Genomic DNA, 22,062 nt, shown 5'->3' with positions numbered 1-22,062 from the left:
TTTGAAAGGTGTTCTTAGTGGACATATGTTGGTAAAGTGCTTTGAAATGCTTGAAATAAAAATGCTATTGAAGTCCAGATTTAAAAGGATAATTTTGTGTTACAGTAATAGGCAAGAGAATAACTAGTAGGGGATTAAAATTACCAATAATGCTTAAATAGTTCATGTATAGTTGCATCAAATGCAAATGACACTCCTGAACCCTTCTAACTTTAATGTTGGAGAAGACAAGAACCGAAAAAGAAATTCACATATTTTTGCTGTGTGGTTTTTTGTTATACTGAAATCTTACTCAGAAATCTAATAATGAGAAGCATAAGGGACAGGATTAATTAAATGTTCTCATCCATGACCTCATAATTCAGGAATACTTTCTCTGCTGTGCTTTCCAGTGTTTCTCAAATTCAGCCTTAAATAACTTCCCTCTCTGTAGGAAAATATATTCTACTTTATATTGTATTGCTGTTAAGAAATATTTTCTGATGCTCAGCCTATGCCACCCTCTTCCCTGAGTTCATCCCACTTTTTCATTTATGCCTCTTAGAGTCATGCTGTGTAATTCCTTTCCCTTCTCTGTGATTTACCCTATAATTGCATTTCTCAACAGCTGTCAGCCAGACAGGCCAACTTATGTAGTTATTTTGATACTTTTTTTTGTCCTCTTTCAGAGGATATTGAAAATTTTAGGTTGGGAAGCAAACTTAGCTGTAAAACAAGAACTGATACTTTGTTTAAGAGCGACTGAGAATCTCTTTGTAGCCACCCCTGTATATTTTTTGCTGACCTATGGTTTCCACTTTGGCAGGTTGGTTACAAATGGTACTGCCAATCTTTTAAGTTAAAGATTATGATTGCACCAAAGATATTTTGCTAGAGCAAAGTTTTTTCTTCTCTTGAATTTATTTTTTGTGATGTATAAATGTGTATGTGAAAATGCATAAATATTGTAAATATGTAATAACTATATTGATACATAAATATGTGTAAATATATATACAAGCTCGGATATGTGAAACCAAAGACATCGTGCTGCTTGGGTGCACCCCAGTTCTTCTGTTTCCTGCACTGGGGGTATGGGCTTTCTTGTCAGATGATACCAGGGATTAGCTCCACCCAAGTCGTGGGAGACTGCTTAAATCCTTCCCTGAAAATCTACTTCACTAGCCATTTTCTTGTAAATACTTTCTGTGTGATTATATGTTGGAAGCAATTCCTAGATCAAAGTATTAGTAGGTGTAGAAATATCATGTTGCTATAAGGTAGTGTGGACCTGATGTAAGAAAACATGTTATCCAAGGTAAAATAAAGGTAGAAGGTTCTTCTATAATGTGTTGGAAAGGTATGACCTCTAATTATGTGACATGTGGAGGGAACTAATATTTAAATTTTTTTTTAGTGAAAGAAAAGTTAAACAAAATTGTTGTTTACTATGGATGGGTAAATCATCAAAGATAGCGGATTGTAAGTGGGCTGTCTCTTTAGATTTCTGACTGTGGGATGAGGGGAGGAGGAATATGATTTTTCACTTGTAACACATTTTTATTTTTTATGGAGCTGTGCATCCATGTATGAGTTTTTGTTCTAGTAGTTTGGACTTTTGATCCAGGAAAAAAATTAACAGTTTGAATGGGAAGCTGAAGCAAATTGTTTCTGGAGATGAAAGAAGACTATGGAGCAATGCTTTAATTGAAATGAGGAAAACAGTATAGCCATATTAGGGATTTTAGTAATGGTAGAGTTTAAGATATTTACTTTTGAATGATCTTTGACTTTTTGATCTTTCATACTGTGTCAGTATTTGTTTTATGTCCTTAGAGCTCTGACGTCTTCCTACCTATAGATATCATGCTTCTGATGCATTTGTGAGATCAGCTGAATTGTTGATACTTCCTTATATGCCTTCACAGTTCTTGATAGAACCATCTTTTTATTTTGTTTCTGTTTCTGTTTTTGCTATCTGGGGTGACTGTGTCAAAATTTGTCTTTCAGCCTGAAGGGAAGAAACAAAGCACTGACTAAAGCTTAACAGGCAAAAGAAGCAGAGCTGAAGAAAGATTATCTCTGCTTGCAGGTAAATAATTAAAAATAAATATAGCTTTCTGAATCTGTCTTTGACACCAGCACTGCCAGCCTTTTTAGTTAGCAACAAGTTTTCAATCCTTCTCCATTTTAATTAATAATTAAATTTTAATTTATTTATAGTTAAAAAATCTTTCTTCATCTTCACCAGCTCCTAAGGACAACTATCTATAACTATCTAAATTTGCTTTCCATATAGAATTAATACATTTCTTTATTCCTAATACAAGGATAAAGAAAATTATGAGACTTGAGACACAAAATAGGTGTGTAACAGTAATGAGACAAAGAGAGAGGGAGGGAGAGAGAGAGAGAGAAGATAATCTTCTGGAGAAGAAATTCAGAAGGACAAATTTTATCATTTTTATATTGGAGTATGTCCAGATCCTCGAATATAATCCCTTTGAAATCTGCTTAACTACCTAGGCAACAAGTTGCTGTTCAGTGGGAGAAGAGGTGGCAGAATGAAATTCTCCTTACTTTACAAACCAGTTATAATTGATGCGGATAGGATGCGGATATAATTGATGGGATGGGGTAGGATAGGGTAGGGTAGGATAGGGTAGGATAGGGTAGGATAGGATAGGATAGGATAGGATAGGATAGGTGCTCTGGTGAATAGAGAGTGAGCTCAGGGAGCTCTGGAAAGGCAATAGTTAGGCAACTATTAACCTCCCAGTCTCCCATATATGTGACTCCATGTATAAGTGACTCAGCGAAAGTCAGTGTCCTCATAAAGTTTGTGTCTGAGCTCCAACTGGGAATTAGTGTTGATTTAGATGGGGATGCAGACCTATGAAGTGGAGCTGCCAACTTTACTATTGGGATGGGTTTACATTCTGCTGAAAGGCAGGAAAGAGGAATGGGGGAAGAAATAGTTTGAAATACTATTCTGGGAACATTTGTGAGCATTCATCGGTCTGCAGACCTGAATTAAGTGTCTCTTTGTTCTGCAATTTCTGTGATTAGCTTTCTCAGGTATGCTTTGTAGCCTAGTGTTGGTTTTGACCAAGGTCAGGTTGTGGGGATTTTTGTTGTTGTTGCTGTTGTTTTATTTTGTTTGTTTTCTTGTTTGTTTTAACCTGGCAGTATACATGCTTTATTTCCTTTAATTCATTTTTATGGACTTGATTTTAATTATTGTTTAATTTTTTCCATTTTTGGAAATGATTCCTGGTGAAGTAGGTGTGCTGCATCTAAAATGGGGAAAACAGATTAACGGAGCAAATTATCAGGTCCTCACAGGTTTAATACTACTTTTATTTTTTTGTGTGAATGTATGATTTAAAAATTGGTTTGACTTTCAAGAAAGTTTTCAAGACCTTCACTGAGAATGTTCTTACTTTTGAGAGTATTAGCGTAATTTTTTTCATTGCTTTCTTACTTACTTTGACTATGAATGTAGCTTTTTTTCAACATTTGTTTTAACTTTGATTTTATTACACTAATTACTTTCAGTATGGAAATTGCATAGTGCATTATACCAGCTCTTCCTGTGGGAAGGTAATATTTTAAAATGGACAGATATGGTATTGTATGTGTAAAATTATCACATATTGAAGAGGTAATTAAATATTGGCTCCTATAGGTTTGTTGAACTTAGAAAAGCTCCTTGTTTTTTATGTTGGCACACTAACTTTGTCAAGTTTTATGAAAGAATGTTGTTCTAAATAGATAGAGAGATGTTGCTTGGTAAAGTTTAATTTTCTGTTTCCCTTCTGTCCCTCTCCCTCCCTGCACAGATTGTGGTTCTTATTCCACCCTCCACTTCCACTCACAATGTATCTTATTTTTATACTCCCGTTTTTCACTGTTCTGTTGTGGTAGGTTATATTCTTAGTATAGTATTCATTCCACAAACAGAAACTCCACTGGATAGAGTTGAATTAAATGTGGGAACACCATGTTTATTCTAGTTACTTTGTCAGCCTGCTTGAGCTGTTATGTAAAAGATTCCTTTTTTAGTAAACTTAATTTAAGAGATATTGCAGATTCTACCAAATCCTATTTTTTCACCTGATATTAGGAGTTCATTTGACCCAAGTGTCCCCTGGGGTCTCAATCTGGACCCTGAGTGACAGAGCCTGCTGGGGCTGTGTGGAGCACGATCTTTCAGCATGTGGGAAATTGCAATTCTACAGATGGTTTTGAAGAAAAAAAACAAACCAAAACAATTATTATGTTTTAATTTTCCTTCTCTCAGTACGAACAGATGTGGCATTAACTGAAGATTGTTTTGTCATATGTGACCTTGAGCTATAATAACATCTTACTCTTCATTAATAATAAAAACTTGGTTCTTTCGTGTTGTTATTTTCTTTGCTTCCCTGACTTGCATATCTTCTTTCACCTAGTCAATGTGTATGTCTTGGCTCAGGATGCAAGATGAGAAGATGTTGCCTTTGTTATCTAAAGACTGGATGGAGAAATACTTCTGTGTATAGTCTTAAATATATATAGATATACTTGTGAAAATATTTCTGTGTCATAGTCTGAGGTGTGCACTCTCAGCTCTGTCTCAAGTTTTCTTTCACTGAGGCTCATTCTGGAGGGAAGTGTGATTTGCAAGTGTCTGGTGTCATGGAAAGGTTCTCTGACATATTCAATATACATGTCTTCTCAAGGCCTTTCAGAAAAAGATTTTCTTTTGTTCTTTGTGCTGGACTTTGTCTACAGTAAGTCTATCAAAATTAGCAAGCCTATAGATGCTACCTGGGAACATTACAGATGTTAAAACATGAAGCTGCTTGGAAGCCTATTTTCCTAGAGGGCTGTGAGCCACGGACTCAAATATTTCCTGTTTTCTAGCATTAATGACAAAGAAAGAAGTTAGCAATACTAGTGTTGTTCTTTTTAGTGTAATACTTTCAAACTTTTTTTTTTTATGTGGTGGTAGCAGGACTGTGTGGAGACACAATTTGTTTTAAGTCATGCTTGCCTTACTTTGCTTTCTATGGGTTATTTTTGAACTAGTTCCCCTTTGACAAGTTATTGAAGATGTCAGCACCTCTGAAATGCTGTAAAGGCAGTCATGTTCAGATGTAATCAAATACAGTATGACGAAGTAGATCTGCCTCAATACATATGAATTAATCTCGGCTGTAAACTTTTAACAAAACCAGAGCACAGTTGTATCAGGAAATTGGAACAGGATTGAGCAAATGCATTTTAAAATTTGACCTATATTTATTTGAATAGGCAGAACTTTAAATTGAGGGGGCTTATATTTATCAGGAGTATTTATTAGCAGCATTGTTTGTAATTCAGTGTCAGTTGTTGCAGTTGAAGTATTTTTAAGGAAAAAGACTACTTTTTTTACCTGTAGGCTTTAAACATAATTTATGCATTTATTTAGCTATAGTTACAGAAAATGTTTCATAATATAAGTAGAATATTTGCAAATCAGGTTTTCTGTGTTTTGGTAACCCATATACATTAATAACTTAAAAATATGCAAAGTAAAATTTTAAAGTTTGTTAATGAAGGTTGGCTAGGCAGTTAATTCTTGTGTGTCTTTTTGGATACATTTGTCCTTAAAAAGAGCAAAATACGTCTTTCATCTTGCTGCTCAGCAGTGTGTTGGAAGACTGAGGAGGCAGTACTCAGGCTTGATGGTCATGTGGGGTTTAGAAGAGATACATTATCCATTCACCTTTGATAAATTTTAGTGCTGGAATCAAGGAAATAACAGCAAAATAACTAAAAAATAAATATGTAAATAGAGTAAATAAGTTGGCTAAAAAAGACCAGGGTAAGGGAAACCAAACTGAAGGTGTTTAGCAGTGCAATCTTACTTCATTTTTGTTTTACCTCCTAAAAGTTGTATTGCTGTGAGACCAACTGTATTGAGACAGATATTGTGATTGTGTGAGACTTGCTGGCAGAGCTGTCTGTATTGTTTGCAAATTTTGCTGTTCAAGAGAGTTCAGCATTTTGTGTAGGTTAAATGGGTTGGAATGAACTGTGTCATTTAGGAACTGATGTGGTGAGTTTTTTTTTTTTTTTTCCTCCTTTTACAGCATGCAAATCAATACTGCACTCCGTGTAGGCTAGCTGCTTTTCCCTATACTTTTGTTTTATTTTTTTTTTCATGCATTATTTGTGTTTGCAACCCATGTGATTTGGGATAAAATGTAAATGATGATACAGAGTTTCTAAACAAATTTTGTTTGCTGTAACATAGTATATATTTGCAATTCTAGCTTAAGACTTTGTGTTTATAGTTGCTGAGAGATTAAGGGGTCTTGTGGTTCTAGAACATAGTAACTGTAATGGAACACAACAGCATAAGTCGCTATAGCACTTAAATGGGAGAATAAAAAAATCTGGTTGTTGATTTCTGTTTCACTCACTCAACAGAAGAAAGCCTCAGTGATAGGGAATTGTACAAAAACAGCAAAGGTTTTCACATTATCTCAGAAAAAGTGTTAAGAAAAAGAAAAATAGAATTTACTTCTCGGTAGGTCCCATGTAATATTTCAGAGATAGTGGGCTCTTATTAAGAAGAGTGAGCTGATTGCAGTTTTTTAAAGTATAAGAAAGTATCTCCTTTTCTTTCAAGGGCTGTATCAGCATGTTGGTAAATTTATAGGACTCAGTTTTTGCTCATTGTACCTTAAACTATAAGTCAGTTATCCTGCAGCTATGCCGTACTCAGGCAAGGGCTGAGTTTAAGAACCATTTCATACACGTCTGAATCCAGAAAAAAGCCCTGCTGAAATTGTTTTTAGTTGGATGCCTAAAAGTGGCTCAGTAGAAAACTTCTCCAGCAAAGCAAAACAGAAGACGGTAGGGATTTCAGTCATCATTTTCTGACATCTCTCTCTTCACATCTCTTTCATCTCACACAGGGGTTGAGAGAGTAGGGGTAAGCATACTGGGGATCATTTCACATTCCAGTTCAGGATTTTAGGCTCTACGGGAGGTGATTTTGTATTGCATGGGAGTAAAATCCTGCAGCTCTCACTCCCTGGTCATGAGGTTCCCAGTGGCACAGCAGAGTTGTCCAGGGCTTCTGAGTAGGTACAGCAAAGGATACCTGAGGTGTGGTAATAAAAGCTGTAGTAGCACCATTCCCCTTCCATTAGTTTTAATGTTTCTCCAACATGAAGTGGAAGGAGGGGATGATTTAAAAAAAGTCTTTTCCAACAAGAAATGCTTGAAATCTGGCTTAGAACAGGAAAGATGTAAGGTGGTCAACTAGGCAGCACTGCATACATAAATGCTATTGCAACTACACCAGAACACCATTTTTCATTTAAGCTTGTGTCCCTGTATGGATGGAATGTGACGTTTCAGGCATAGAAACTGTTCTTTCTACTAAAAGCTGACAACTTCAGTTTTCCTTTAACTGACTCTTGATTCTTGGACAGGAAAGATTATTTTTTATTATTTAATTTCCTATGTGATACTCATTGCATTTGAAACATTATGCAGTGGCTGTTAGAAGTGATGCACATATTGATTCTGTTTAAAAGAAATGAGAGCCTTCAGGCTGATCTGAAAGGACATCTGCTGACACCATGACTACAAAGCACCTGCACAGCACTGGGAGATGAGTTTTGAGATGCTAAAATTAAATTCTCATTTTTAATATAAGTATTTAGTGAAAAAGAGAATGTGAAAAAACATTGTTAACAAGAGCTGAAGCAAAGGCCATTCAGATAGGTTTCATAAATGTAATGTCCAGTTTACTGAAGTTGTTTGGCAGTTGTGATATTGCATGTCAAATGTAATTAGAAATAGAGATGTGATCTGTGTAATTAGAAATAGATGTGTGATCTGAGCACTGATTCTTTTTTCTTTTTTTTTTTTTTTTTTGCTTTAGATGACATTAATTTGTCTTTCTATTAGTCTTAGAAAGCCTTATAAATTTAGTGCCCTGTTTCCAATACATTGGACTGACATTTTACATGCTCAGGAATGGCAATTGTTGCAGGGGTGAACAGTGGGACACATAAATAAATATATAATGAGGATAAACCTGTGTATAAAAGCAATAGTAGAAATCTTTTAAAGCTGTTGATTTAACTGTAATATTAGTAGTCAGTTTTCCTTCCAAACCTGGAGTAGCCTCTAATACACCTTCACGGAAAAGATTACTTAATTTTATGCAATATAGTCAACTGTCAAATAATTAATTTGAAATTCTGATCTGAGGGGAAATACAAAATCACAAAATCTGTAGACTCATATGGAGTCCTCTTCACTTTCACACTGTTGGAGTGCTTTTTGATAAAGAAGAAAGAGGATGGAGTAGCAGCTAGATGTCTGGAACTGATCCACAGTTCATTGAATTAAATTGAAATTTTTTTCATTAACTTTGATCATCCTTGGATTGAACCAGTATGCATATGATTTAATTAGTAGCAAGCTTGGGAAATGCTGGGATGTTGGCTTTTCTAGTTCCTTACCTACTGAGATGGTAATTACATAAACCAATATATTTGTGTGTCTATGATATGGCAAGTGCAGAAGTACCCACAACTGGCTTTCCTAGTGGTGGACCTCCATTTTAAAGAGACATTTTATGTTAAATCTCTTTTTCTTTCTTGCTAATCTGATAATCTTTCATTATACATAAACCACAACTATTTCTATGTAATTGAAAATATTTTTATGCTGTAACTTTATTGTATGTCTAATTTTGAAATACATTAACACCACCCCACCCTCCCCCCTAATGCTATATTTAACATTAAAGGTTAAAAATGCAAACTTTTGATAGGTTGTTTTTGCCTCAGAACAAGAAAGAGGTTCTCTAATACCACGTTTAATTATCCTAAAGAGTATGTTTTTATCGTGGATCACGTTGAGGATATCTCTATTAATGCTATAATTTTGTTTAATTTTAAATTATGTAAAGTAGTGCAGCTTCATGTTGGGATACTTTTACATTTATGCAAATTTGAGAAGCAACCACAGAAAACCCCACTGCTAAAGGCAAGTTTGTAGGCAAAAGTAGGTGATCCAGGTATTTCTTTGCTATATATGTTTATAGCTGCTGGTTGATGAGCTTATATTGCTACTTCTGCATTCGCAATTGAGAAGGGATGTTGGTAAGCAAATGATTTTTCTCACTTGCTTTTGTTTCTCTAAAAGTTAGTAACTCCTTTTAGAAGGAGAACAATATTTCAAAGGTACAAATCTGAGAATGTATACACAGGCTACTTTTTTGGTGTCAAACAGAATTAAAAGCAGAAAAGTATTTAATATATTACTTAATGTATTGTGAAGCAAGATAGTCTGTCTTGCTTGTTATATATTTTGAAACAGCATAGTTAAAAGGTCAAAGTATTATTCTACAAGTTGGGAAAACTTTTCTTACTCTGTCATAAATCTTCTGTTTGATGACTGTCTCAAGCATTTCTAGGATATAATTAGAAAATAGTTGTCTGGCCTCTACTGATTAAGAATTTGGATTAGGTTTCTTGTGATTGAATATGTCAGTTCATCAACTTCTTTGCCTTTGAAATAGCTTATTGTTCCAGTGTGTTTGTTTTCTGTGTGTTTCTACTGTTTCAAAAAAACCATCATCACTGCTGTCATATCTCCCAATACTTTTGAAAAAGCAGCTCTTAAAAAGCAATGGCTCTGTCTTTTGCCCAGGATCACCCATATTGAAATGTGCAGTTTGTGTTGCACAGCCCCCCTGTGCTCGACATAAGTCTCTCCAGCAATCCCTGCTCATCTACAGTGAAATGCAATGGCAGCTTGTTTCACTTTCCTGGTTGTTAATCAATCTGTTCACACCTAAATGTGTTGCAGCCCGGTGAAAGCTGGGAGTATCCTGGATGAATGATATGAAAGAAGTGAAGTGGATGTACGTAAGTGTAATGTGCCCCCAGAGCAGCAGATTGCTTCAGCAATGACCTTTATCAGTGAGAATAGACTAAAGTCGCATCATTTTTGAGAACCAGAGTGCTACTTCCACTTCAGCTGTTGCTGCGTGCTATGTTTCGCCGTCGCTTTTTGAAGACACTGTTAGGTTGAGTTTAATACTTGTTCTTAAAATTCCAGGTTTTAAGTGTAAAGGTCTAAGGAAATTATGTCTGCAAGATGGTATTTGTGCATCTGCTGTAAGCCCTCTTTTTTCCACTTCAGTTAAATTTCACACAGAATGTCTGGATCACCAGAGACAGCAAGGTATAGGTGGTGTGTGAGAATAAAGGGCTTCATGAAGGAGAGAAACCCTATTAATTCCTCAGCCAAAGCAGAGGTAGCAGAATGAATTTGTCCTTTACCAATGAATCTGCAAACTAACTTTGCCTCCCAACACAGAGGAAATAAAGTTTTGCTGGTTCTGCTGCTTGCAAAGCAAAGCTTACTGTAAACTCCTTAGCCTGAGGATCAGTTGTGTTCTGTTGGCTGACATATCTTATGGAAGGGGAAAATAGAATTATGCTGTCTCTGAAATATTTTAAAACAAACTGAGGATGGATGCTTTAAGAGAAAGAATTACATGTGTTGTCTTTTAGACTTTTAGAAGAGCAGCATGTCTACAGGAGAGAGCTTGAGACAAATGATGCTGTTTTTCACAGTCTCTGAGATTATAAACAAATGTTGGAACTTAATAGAAGTTATAATCAACTGTATATTTAAACTGTTAGATTGCTGTAGAGGGAGGAGGCTGCTTAGCCAATAAACCTTACAGTAAAGCATCTACTTCTTTAAAGCTGTCAGTATATTGCCATCATCTGGAAAAATACACACAATAGCTCGTCATAAACCTATCAACTTTTCTGCATGAATGAACATCTCCATTTGTGATATATGAGATCTGAAATTAATTATTTTTAAATGAAAATTGCTCTGATTTTGTGGTATAGCAACCCCCTTTCCACAGCTAAATTCTGGATTACAAATATTGTAGATGTTTGGAATATAAATCCATAACTGGGAAAAATAAGTCAAAAGAGTTTAAGAGTCAGTTAATATATGACTTCTGTTGGTAGCCTGATGCAAAAAGGAAAGACAAGGTAGGACATGTAAGGTACATCATGAACTACAGGTCAGGTGTAGAAAAGGTAGATAGAAGTAAATAGTAAGTGCAGTTCCTAAGACTTAAGAAGTGGATGTGTAAGTGTGAGATTTCACTTTGTGTGACTTGTGAACCTTTAATCGTTCCCAAGTTTTGCACATATAGTATCTGCCCATTTTCCCTTTTTGAAAACATCAGGTCGACTAAGGGTTTGCCTTTGTGTGTTAGCAAGCAGTTGTTTTGTGTGTGTCTGTCTATGAAGAGCTCATGGTGGGGAGAGCACTAAATCCAAATGAGCCATAATTAGGTTACCCAGAGAAGTTGTAGAAACTGTTGCTGGAGACTTTCAAACCTAACTAGGCAAGTCCCTGAGTGACCTGCTTTGGACAGAGTGTGCTGAACTAGGCCACCTCCAGCGATCTCTTTGAACCTAAATTATTCTATGATCTTGTAGTTCTGTGAAGAACAGAAGGAGATTGGTCCTGGGGTTAGCTTTGAAAGTCCTGTCATCCCTAAGCCTAGTTCTGGGACTATCCATCTCTAACTGTCATTACACTTTGCTTTCCTTGTGGGGAGTTCTGCTCCTCAGTATGTTGTATTTGCCATGAGAAGTTAGAAAATGGGAGATAGACCTTCACCATAACTGATGCATTAATTCTATGCAGGATTTGTAACTGAGATTTTAGGCAACTGAGATGTGCATGTTGTGAGTGTCTCTGATGGGGAGGAGAATTTTAGCTGTTAAGCCACTGACTTCTTTGTATCAGGATCATGGTATCCTGGAGCTCATACTTCTTCCTGAGGTGACTAAGTTGGAATTACTGAACCAAAAGAGGGGGCTTATGCATCCTGACAGCAAGGTTCAGCACAAACTCCTTTCCTTATACTGCTCATTTGTTCAGCCCTGCAGTTTTGCAAGGGTGCTTAAAACTTCATTTCTCTAATCTTCCACTTAGTACTGAGAAAGCTGCTCCTTTGTGGTACCTGTCACCAGTGAGAAGTAAGCAACAGTTAATTACCCAGTTTGAGAATTGGGTATCTGCTTTTCCCATTCCAAATCACTGCAATTCCAAAATATGGTGGAGAAATGCAGCTCTCGCTATATTTTCTGTATCCCTTTCCCATTGCTTCTGTCAAAGTCTTTTTGAGCTGTGGGAATATTCCAATCTATGCTTCAGCAATTAGTACAGTGGGCCGTCTGATGCAAATTTGGTTGCCTGAGCATTGTAATAGATAGAAAAACCCTCTATGCAACTTGAAGTGTTTTGACCAAGGAGGATGTATTTTTGCAGTCCACATTCCCCGTGTGCACACATGCAGAAAACACACAAAGACACAGCCTCCCCACCCCACCACTGCGGCCAAACCATCTGCCTTTTGGAGTTCATGCCTCAGGTGTGCATGGTCAAGCCAGAATCTGGACTTAGGTGACCTTACTCTGTTCCTGAAAATATTCAAAGTACTTTGATTTTAAAAGGAATGCTAGTGATTTCAAATTGAATTGTTTTCCATTCCTTGAAATATGAGGTGCTGTATAAAAAATAAAACAAAAAGCTAGTAGAATTTGTAGAGGCAAAGCATAAATGAGGTAATATATTTACATTGTGAAATCATGTCTTACTCTACATCACCCTTAAAATGTAGTATCACTAGAACCAAAGATTTGCACCCATCAAACTGTACCTGTTCAGAGCATCACTGATGATAGTATATAAAGATGTCATCACCAGATGTGAATACAAAATTCTTAGCAAACTGTGGTTATACTTCCTACTGCTGGTTGCTATTAGAGGTTCCCTTCTGATGGCACATCTAGCACCTTCTGATATTTATAATTGGTGATTTGCATTTGGAACTAAGCTTTTACCCTCATAGCAAGACAGCATAAGCAGAGTGAGATGTGAAGCAGCCTTTCTGTAGAAAGCTGTTTGTGGTAATTCTTGAGAGTTCTCTGTTGATCCCAAAATAAATTCCTAGATACAAATATACCACAGCCTGGGGGATGAATGTGCACCAGGCACTGATGACTGCTGTGTAACGCAAGTATCCTTGTGTCTTACAGTCATCAGAATCCCTTCTTATATAAGGTAATAAATAAACATAAGTACTTTTTAAAAGCTGATTCTGGAATATTCCAGGCTAAAGGGTCTGGGCTGACCAAGGGTCTGCTGCCTCTTGCAACAAGAGAGCTCTCTGCCGTTGCTTAGTACAAACAGAATGTCTTGCAAGTGGCATGAAAAACCTGAAAACTTCCTTTTATTGCCTTCTCTAGGTGCTACAGAAAAAGATTTGTTGGGTCCTCTTTATGACTTGACTTTCATTTTACTAGTTGTTAGAAAAAATTGCTCTATTTTTTTTGTCAATGAAACGCCAAGTGTTCCAAGATAAGATTACCTCAACAGAGGAATGCACAACCTTTACTACAACAAACAACTTTACCCAGATGACTTACTTGCTGAAAGTAATTAGGGATGTCTAGATAGCCGAAAACTCTCATCTACTGTGAACCAAGAGCATGTGATTTGTTTTGTGCATTTGTTTGCTTTTCTTACAGAAGTTTCTTAATTTTCCAAGCCAGCAGGAAAACCAGCAGAATTATTTAAGCAAAACTCCCCCTAGCATACCACAGAAAGGCCAGATAATTAGATTCACACCCTTAGAGCAGATACACAACTTAAAAGCAAAACCAAGCCCCCTTGATTCAGCAGACACAAGTTGGTTTCTGGTATAATATGACAAAGAACAGAGTCTGTTTCACCTATCTGATAGCAGGCTGGTTGGACTTTGCCGGCGTTAGAAGTGTTGTCCTAGAAAAACTCTGATGTTTCTTACCTAGAGTGGGAGCTGAAGTAACCTGGTGCCAGCATTAGCAAAGATTTCATGCATTTAATTTGTTCTTCCAATGTGGCTAAAATAATTCCATTTCATAAGTCCACTTCCTTAGGAAGGAATCTTTTTAAGCAGGTAAATATCATACTTTTAAAGCCGTTTTCCCCAAATACCTTTGTTTGTCAGTAGAAAGAAGCCAAAATGAGTTTATTAAAAAGATTCAGTAGTACATGACAAAACTGAGATTTTATATTTATTGTGTTGTTGATTACCCATTGATTGCTCTGTTGATATGAAAGTAAGACCATTTTCTAACTATTGGCCCTTCAGGCTCTGATTCAGATATTTAAATTGGAATGCATCTGTCTGCTGCTTGTACATCTATAAATTACGGTTTCCAGAAGGATCATTTTTATGGATGGGCAAGTTAGCAAGTTTTATTTTTGGGGACCATTACTCAGTCTGGTAACCTGGGTGGGAAGGCAAGGGAAGAAAAACTCTGCTTTTGCAATGTAATGAGGAGATACCAAATAATTCTGGATGTGTTCAAGAAAAGAGATATGTTAAACAAAGCTGGAATAATTTAATGTCCCATGTGTGATAAAATTTCACGTCGAAGCGGAATCCTAAAAGATCAAAAGCTGAACCTGCTTCCACTGAGACAAATAGAAATGTTTGTTCCTAGAGAGATTCTTGAGCCCAAATCCTACAATCCTGAAATATTTTCAAATTTGGTAGAGGAATCCTTACTAACTAGCTGATTTTTAAAGAAAATTGTTAAACTGTGTGGGGTTTTGTTGTTGTGGGTTTATTTTGTTTGTTTGTTTGTATTTTATGCAGGCTTTTAGCAAAGTGAAAGGTTTTCAAAGGTTAAAGTTTAGGAATATATCTGGTTAGGTGATTACAATTTCTTGTAAGATAATTTCAGTGTCATGCATGCTAGAGGTAGGATGCTCTGCTCTGGGATGTCCCCAGAAGACCATTATAAAAAGGATATGCGATGGTGTCAATGGGCTGTGTAACTAGATTAGTGATACCACTTAGAGGCATACTTTTTTCAAATCATAATGAGAACAGTTTAATACTTGATAAAATGAGAATATATGTTGTATCTTTAAAGAATTTTTTTTGCCATTCTCCAAGATATCAGGAGAAGCCTGTGGCACCAGCTGGCTCTGTTCATTCCTGTAGCACAGGCAAGATCTGTCTGCCGTGGCAAAGTATTGTACTTGTACTGAAACACAGATTTTTGAAAAATAAGATGCAGTCAACAGAAGGAGAGAATAGAAGGAATATTTTGCTACACGCATTGAATGATTAACATTATAGAAGATTTAAATTTTATCCTGGCTAATTTTTATAACAGAAATTAGAACTTCAGCATGTCCGTTTCACACTCAAATTTTTGGTGATTCAAGCTTTACTTCAAGTGTTTAATAAAAACACTTATTTAAAAAACCCCAGCTGTTTTTGTTGGACTAGAAAGGGAATATCATGTGGGAAATACTACAGTTAAAATCATGTTACTTGACCTTGAAAGTTTATTTTCTTTGTTGAAAGGCTTTGTTCGTTTGGATTTAAACTGAACCTTCTGTTTGGTTTTGTATCAGAGAATTCCTGCTCTTATTATTTCAAAAAGTGTGGGCCAGTTCACAGGTGAACAAAATCATGTTGGTGCGTTTTTATTACTTAACTGTGGGTTCATGCTAATGCAGGGGGTACAAAGCAGTGGAAATAATGTGCATGGCTGTACTGTGGTGTTGTCTTTTTTTGATTCAGCTGGAAGAGCTGGTATTTGGTAAAGGCACTTGAGTCTATAGGAACCAGTGTGGTATCTGCTGGCTTCATTTTGGTGAAGTGCTGTTTGCAAGTTTTTAAAAATCTGTTGTAGGAACTATGAAGGAACTCTGACCCTGTGCGTACAGACATTTACAGAGCTCTGGCCTGTGTGGATACGTTTGCTCACATTTTGTGATTTCTGTCTCCTCAGAAGGGCCTTCTGTTGTGTTCTTTCTCTTCATACACATTTGTATATGCATATTTTAAGTTTAATACTGTCATATTTTTGCCATATGAAAGTCAAAATTTAATGCAAAAACATTTATGCAAAACATTTGCAAAGATGGTGGTAGCTGTACACAGGTTGTATACAGTGGCCTGTCCTGTTCTACATAATTTTGTGTGAATCCAAACAGTTTTGTATGATTAAATTGCTTATATTGAGGTGGTGAATTTGAAGATGTTAAACAGACCAGGGTATTTTCCAGCTGTATGTGTCACCTGTGAAAAATAAATACACCACTGAATCAAAAGTCCAGCTTGGAAGTGTCTCAGTTTTAGCAAGTTCAAATTTCTGCTCTATACTCCTGTGGCTTCATTACATAAGCAGTGGTTGGAGTTGATAAAGGTTAGTGCTAAAGAAGAGGGATTTTGCTTTCAAAATCATGGACAAACCCATCTGCCTGGTTTAGTCTTCTCTCCCATTCAGTTTCTTTTTCTAACAGTATGTCAGGAGACCTGAACATTCCTCCTTTTACCTCCAGCCATGTCTGACCACCTTTCTCAATCCACACCTAAAATCAGCAGAATGGTTACTCTTTGCCTTTTGGGGAGGCCAGCAGAGGAGGTAAACTGAACTTGTACCATGGTTCTTGAAGTTCTTTTTGAATGGTGATAGTTTCTGCTGCTGTTATGTCCAGAGGAGTACTAACTTTCCAGACTTTGAAGTGCCCTCTCATTTGGGGTTTTGCTATCAGTCCATTCAGTTGGTCAGAGGTATCTTTCTAAAGACATTTTTGAAAGCAGTGATAATTGCAGAGCTTTTGCTTTTTTGAAAGGAAGGTATTGGAGCTTTCTGTTTTCATGAATTCTTACAGCTACTGACTTGCCCTATGTTTCCAACGGTCATCTTAAAGCATTATTGTGTTCTCAGCAAATAGTTGTTAAGCTGTGTAAGACCCAAATAAATACTTTAAACAAACAGGTTTGCTGGAAACATTTGAGTAGTGCTGAGGGAATGATATTATTTTGTATTTTTTTCTAGTAAGGGTTATTTATTGGGTGAGCAGATGGGTACTATTCATTTTTGGCATTCATTGATAAGCCTGCTACCTCTCCAGGTGGCTCTACAAAAATGATAACACTGTGGCACTGCTCCCATTTTTTTTTATTTCTCTCAGGCTAGTTAGTCACCTGTCTCTGTTCTCCTCATTTAGAGCCATCTGCTGGATTTTTTTGTTTCTGTTTTTTCGGTTGTTCTCTATTCTAAAGTCACTGAGGGATTTCCAATAGGGGCTGATGCAAAGTCTTTGTATGCTTGCTGAATATTGGACTCACGGATATCTTCTTTTTGTCATTTTCTCTGCAGCCAGTTTGCAAATTTTATTTTCCCCAGCCTGTCCTTATGAAGTAATCCATGCAACACTGAGTTATTAGTGGACTGTTTTCCCACTCTGATGATTAATATAGGGGTTCTCTTACTTTCTTCTGTTGAAATATTAAAAGAATGAAAAACAATTGAGAATCCATCCTCTGTTGCATTTGTTATCACAAGAGAGCAGAAGAACATAACTTTGCCACACAGGAGTTGAACTCGATGGTCCTGATGGGTCCTTTCCAACGCAGCAGACTCTATGATTTTAAGTGATCAAAACAAAGTTTATCTATATAAAACTAGATTGAAAAAAGTTTAATCAAGAATTTATTTCCTTTCTGAAGAGACAAGATAGGCAATGTGCTTCTAAAATAGAAAACCTCTTATTGTGATTATGTGAGGTTGTCTAGACTGTGTTTAGACCTAACTATGAGGGACTAACCTACATCTATTGTCAGCATGCACCTCTGAAGTAGATCAGTGGCTTCTTTTCCCCACTTGCTCACTATTCAGGTTGAAGTCTCCTCACTTGGGCATTTTCATTATGGTAAATGTGCTCCACTTTCTTAGCAAGTCTTTTGAATATATGCAATTTTCCTGCATGTCAGTTTAAAACCTGGTCGGATTTGAGAATGGATCAAAAAAACCCTGTACTTGATACCACATGAAAGATCTTCTGTGGCTGAAGGGTCAGGCCACAGTTCCACAGTTTCTCTGTGCTTTCCTAGTCTCCTTTCCATCTTCCTTGCAACCTCATCCTTGCTTCCGAGAGAGCTCAGCTTTCCTATCCCTTTGGAGAGCTGCTACTGCACTATTGGACTCTGTTCCCAGGTTTCCATTTGTGGTCATGAATTTTGTTCTCTAATATGATATTAAAACCAATACAGGCAGTACTGGAAGAAAGGCGAACACAGGTGAACATACAGCTAAACCTTGAATGTTTAAGCACATATTGTGTGTGGCCATAGATAAAGGAAAAGCTGAGAAATCTGATCATCTTGAACTCAGAATTCCTTTTTTGTTACATTCTAGTTATTAAGATTATTGTATTATGTTGCTCTTAAACTGCACCAACATAGTAGTGTATATATGTTTTGTAGTGTATAGTTTGAATTTCAGTTCCAATGCTGCTTTCTTGAATGTTTGTACTAGAAAACAATAGAAATGTTTTTCCTTGCAGTCATCTGGGATGCCCTCCTCTTTTCCCCTCTAGGTATTTTACTGTAAGCACATCCTTTTGCAGCTCTTGCTCTCAGCTGAATTTTATACTGAATATTGAATTTTAGACTGAATACTGAGTACTACCAGATCTTTCTCTTGACTTGCCCCTGCTCTTTCTCCCCCTCCTCCTATTTATTTTAATGTAATTTGTTAAGTTAATGTAGCTGTTGAGTTTCTCTTGCCACCAGCCATTTAATTGAGGTAATGCTTGAACACCCCATTTTCCTCATTATGGTTACTGCATTATTTTTTCATTACCTGTGCTTATATCCATTCTTGCTCTCCTGTTTTAAAAAAAATAGCTATTGTCACTGATATAGAAAGAACAGAGATAAATGACAGAGGAGCTAAAGAGCTAAGTTCTCCATACTAGTTTATTCGTTGGTGGTGTGCTCTGAAGTTTTATAGTTTATTTTTAATGAGTGGAAGTGTAATATCTATTCTGGGATTTATTGTAGTAATAGATTATAGTAATCTGTTCAATCAGCAATGATTTGAGGTCCCTGAGAACAGATGTAATCCACAGGGATAAAGCTACTGGATAATCAAGAGTGAAATATATAGATATTTACATAATATTACATTTTTACAGAGTATTACTGGGTTCTTGCAACTTTTCTGCATCCCAGTTTACCTCTGGGCAATTGCATACTTTGTCCCTGGCTTTGAACTGTTAGTAACTATTCTTTTTCTCTATATGGTTATTCTGGTCGATGAATTTGCATTTCTGTAATGATCTTTAAACTACAGTAAACTGACTGAAGCAACGATAGCTGTAGTTTGTCAACATAGTTGCATTTAGTTTGACCTCAGTGATTCCCCTCCCCACTTTAAATGTCAGTTCAAAAAAATTATCTTGATGTTTTCTGGAAGAATTTTTATACACAAGGGAATCATCCTAAGTATCTGGATTTTAGCACTGATGATCTGGACCAGTGAACAGAGAAATGTATTCCACTTGTGTCAACCGGATCTGCTTGAGGGAAAACGTACACATGTTTTCATCCCTGGAGTCCATATTGTTTTTATTTCAGCATAAGTCACCCACCACAATGTTGAAGTATGATATTAGAAAGATTTGGAGCCATTTTCTGTGGCTCTCCACTAACCTCTGAACTGAGACACACTCGAGTCACAGAATGTCTTTGTAACAAACAATTTGGTTTTAATGCAAAAAACCTCCAAATGAATGTGACAATTGAGGACCTTGTGTCTTTCATCCCACTTCATTTCTCACAATTCATTCTCTATTCCACCTTTAGAGAAACCTGCCTAGGTATACCAAGACCGTCTTTTGGAAGAATATCTAAAGTGTAGACCCCAAAGTAGTCCCCATAGGCAACAGGTGCATCTTTTCCACTGTAAATCACAGTACAAATGGGCCATTGTCTAAAGCAAGGCATATATAATGAATTATTTCCCTGAATCAAGCTGATATATGTAGCTAATTACACTGAGGCATTCCTACATTCATTTATTTAACAACGGAGAAATAAAGTGTTTTAAGAGAGTAATAAAACAATATGGTCAAAGTGGAGGTATTGACCCAAATGCTTTGTGAGTGCACATTTTTAACAGGTTTTGTGATGAAACTTGCTGTGCCTTATTTGAGGCAAAGGTGTCCATCAAGTTCAGGAAAATTTGAAAGAGAAAGATTGTCAGTTGCAGACTTCCCTCACTGATGCTGCATATCCTTTATTTATGTATAAAGTGCTCTCCTTCACTGCTGATCTTCTACTTTGTGCTTTTTTAAGCATCTGGACTCAATCCTACTGTCAGTTAAACCAGTGCAGCTACATGAAGCTTCTGACCCATGGGTCACTGCTCTGTCTCACAAAGAACTCAGATACTATCAACTAATGAAGAACTTCAGTGTGGTGGCAGGGGGATGGCATGCTAGCATGGGAGATCTTTGTGTAAGACTCATGTCTTTTTGAAAAGGAAAGATGAAAACAATAAATAAATAAATAAACAAATACATATATAAATAGCTACTTAATATTTTAGAACTTCACCCTGTTTGGGAATTCACCTTAAAGAAGGTAATTTAGAGATGAAGTAAGTAAAGGGAAAATGCATGTAAACTTAAGTTCTATAGGTCCTTAAAATGCATGTTTTTCTCCTCCTTGTTGTTTTTAATATAAAATAACAAAGTTCAACTGTTGCTGATGTGAAAGTAGAGGGAGCTTTTTATTATCTAGATTGACAGTGTGAGTGGGATGCTCGGGGGGATTTTTTCTATTCTTTACAGTAAGTTCTGTCTAGGGCAGGGCATAACTTGCAGAGATGTGTTCAGTCTGTGTGTAAATACTTCAGTTAATTGAAATTATGTCACATGTGCTTCCAGGTAATTTTAAAGAAAAAGAGAGATTGAAGAGTAATGTTCCTCAGTTAGCTACAGAAAAGGACAAATGAGTGACAGCTTGTAATCAAATACATATATATATAATTTGTGAATGTGTGTGTATGCACATGTATACACACGTGTAAATAGCACAGACATGAATGATTACCAACTGCAGCAAATGTGTTACCGGCTTATGGACAGTATCTATCCAGAATCAAGGCCTGTTGATAGACAGGGCAAAAATTCTATTTCAACTCTGTTGTCTACCCCAGTTTTACTCAAACTAGTGATTTTCTTTTCCAGATGTGTCCCTTTCCACAGTATTTGGATTTTTCCCGTCCAAATTGTGGATTGGAAAGATGGTGGTTTGGGTTTTTCTCACCTTCTTTCCTCACAGATGTTGAAAGGGATCAGAGTGTTCTCATATATTCAAACCAAGATTATAAACCAGATATGCTTAATTTGCAAGAAACATAAAAAGAATTTAATTGTGCTTCCTATTGTCAGAGTTTAGAGTTTACTCTTTAATTCATGCATGGAAAAGCCAGTAAAATGATACACTGAGAGTTTCAAAACACGATTTATTTTTCTATGTGTTTATAAACAAAGTCTTTGTTGGTGGCTATGCTTGCCAGGCACCATTGTTTTTCTAGGCTTGGAAAATTACAAATTTACATTTACAAGCTTATTCCATAAGGAAAATATGTTTATAAAATGAAAGCTTGGTTTCTGCTCTCCCATTACAGAAGTTGGAGGTGTTAAGTACAGTGCCCAGTGATATGAGAAGCTCTATAAAAATGTGATAATTAAAGGACAGGCATGGATGGAGAGCACTGCTCTATTTTTTGCCTTTGTTTTCAGAATTGTGAGGAGGGCCTTTAGAGCTGAGCAGTTTTCCTGTATGTGCCTCACTAAAATAGTCTCAAATAATGGGAAGAGAAAAACTTAGATTTACATGTTTGTTTTCTAAACATTTTGGGGTTTCTTGGGGTGAGAAGAAACCATACCTCCAATGAAGAAAATGTGATTTTTTTTTTCTCACTCAAATATCACAAAGAAGTATTCCTCCTTCCCCAAGTGTGAAAAAAACAAATCAAGAACAAAAATTCTGCTGAGTTTCTCTCTTTTTAGTCTTTTTTATGCTCTACAATGATTCCATTTTATGATAGTGTGTTATCACTGTTTGTTCCTTCTAAAACTTTACAGGCTCTTTGAAGTAATCAGTATGAGTTT

General features: G+C 36.4%; 1 protein-coding gene across 6 annotated transcripts in view; it reads left to right on the top strand.

The window, feature by feature from the left end:
- FARS2 (phenylalanyl-tRNA synthetase 2, mitochondrial) overlaps nt 1–22,062 on the top strand; it is a 239,735-nt gene that overhangs the window by 5,289 nt on the left and 212,384 nt on the right. For 4 of the 6 annotated variants that reach the window (XM_085051970.1, XM_085051968.1, XM_085051969.1 and 1 more), the window contains one exon: nt 1,990–2,071. The exons of the other annotated variants lie outside the window; for them this stretch is intronic. The gene's annotated coding sequence lies outside the window, so the exon portion shown is untranslated. The remainder of the gene's footprint in view (nt 1–1,989; nt 2,072–22,062) is intronic. 6 annotated transcript variants of the gene reach the window in all.

Source organism: Lichenostomus cassidix, chromosome 2 (assembly GCF_008360975.1).
Source record: "Lichenostomus cassidix isolate B80296 chromosome 2, HeHo_3.0, whole genome shotgun sequence".
NCBI lineage: Eukaryota > Metazoa > Chordata > Aves > Passeriformes > Meliphagidae > Lichenostomus > Lichenostomus cassidix.
Note: the sequence above shows the minus strand (reverse complement) of the source record. Positions and strands in the feature narration are given on the sequence as shown.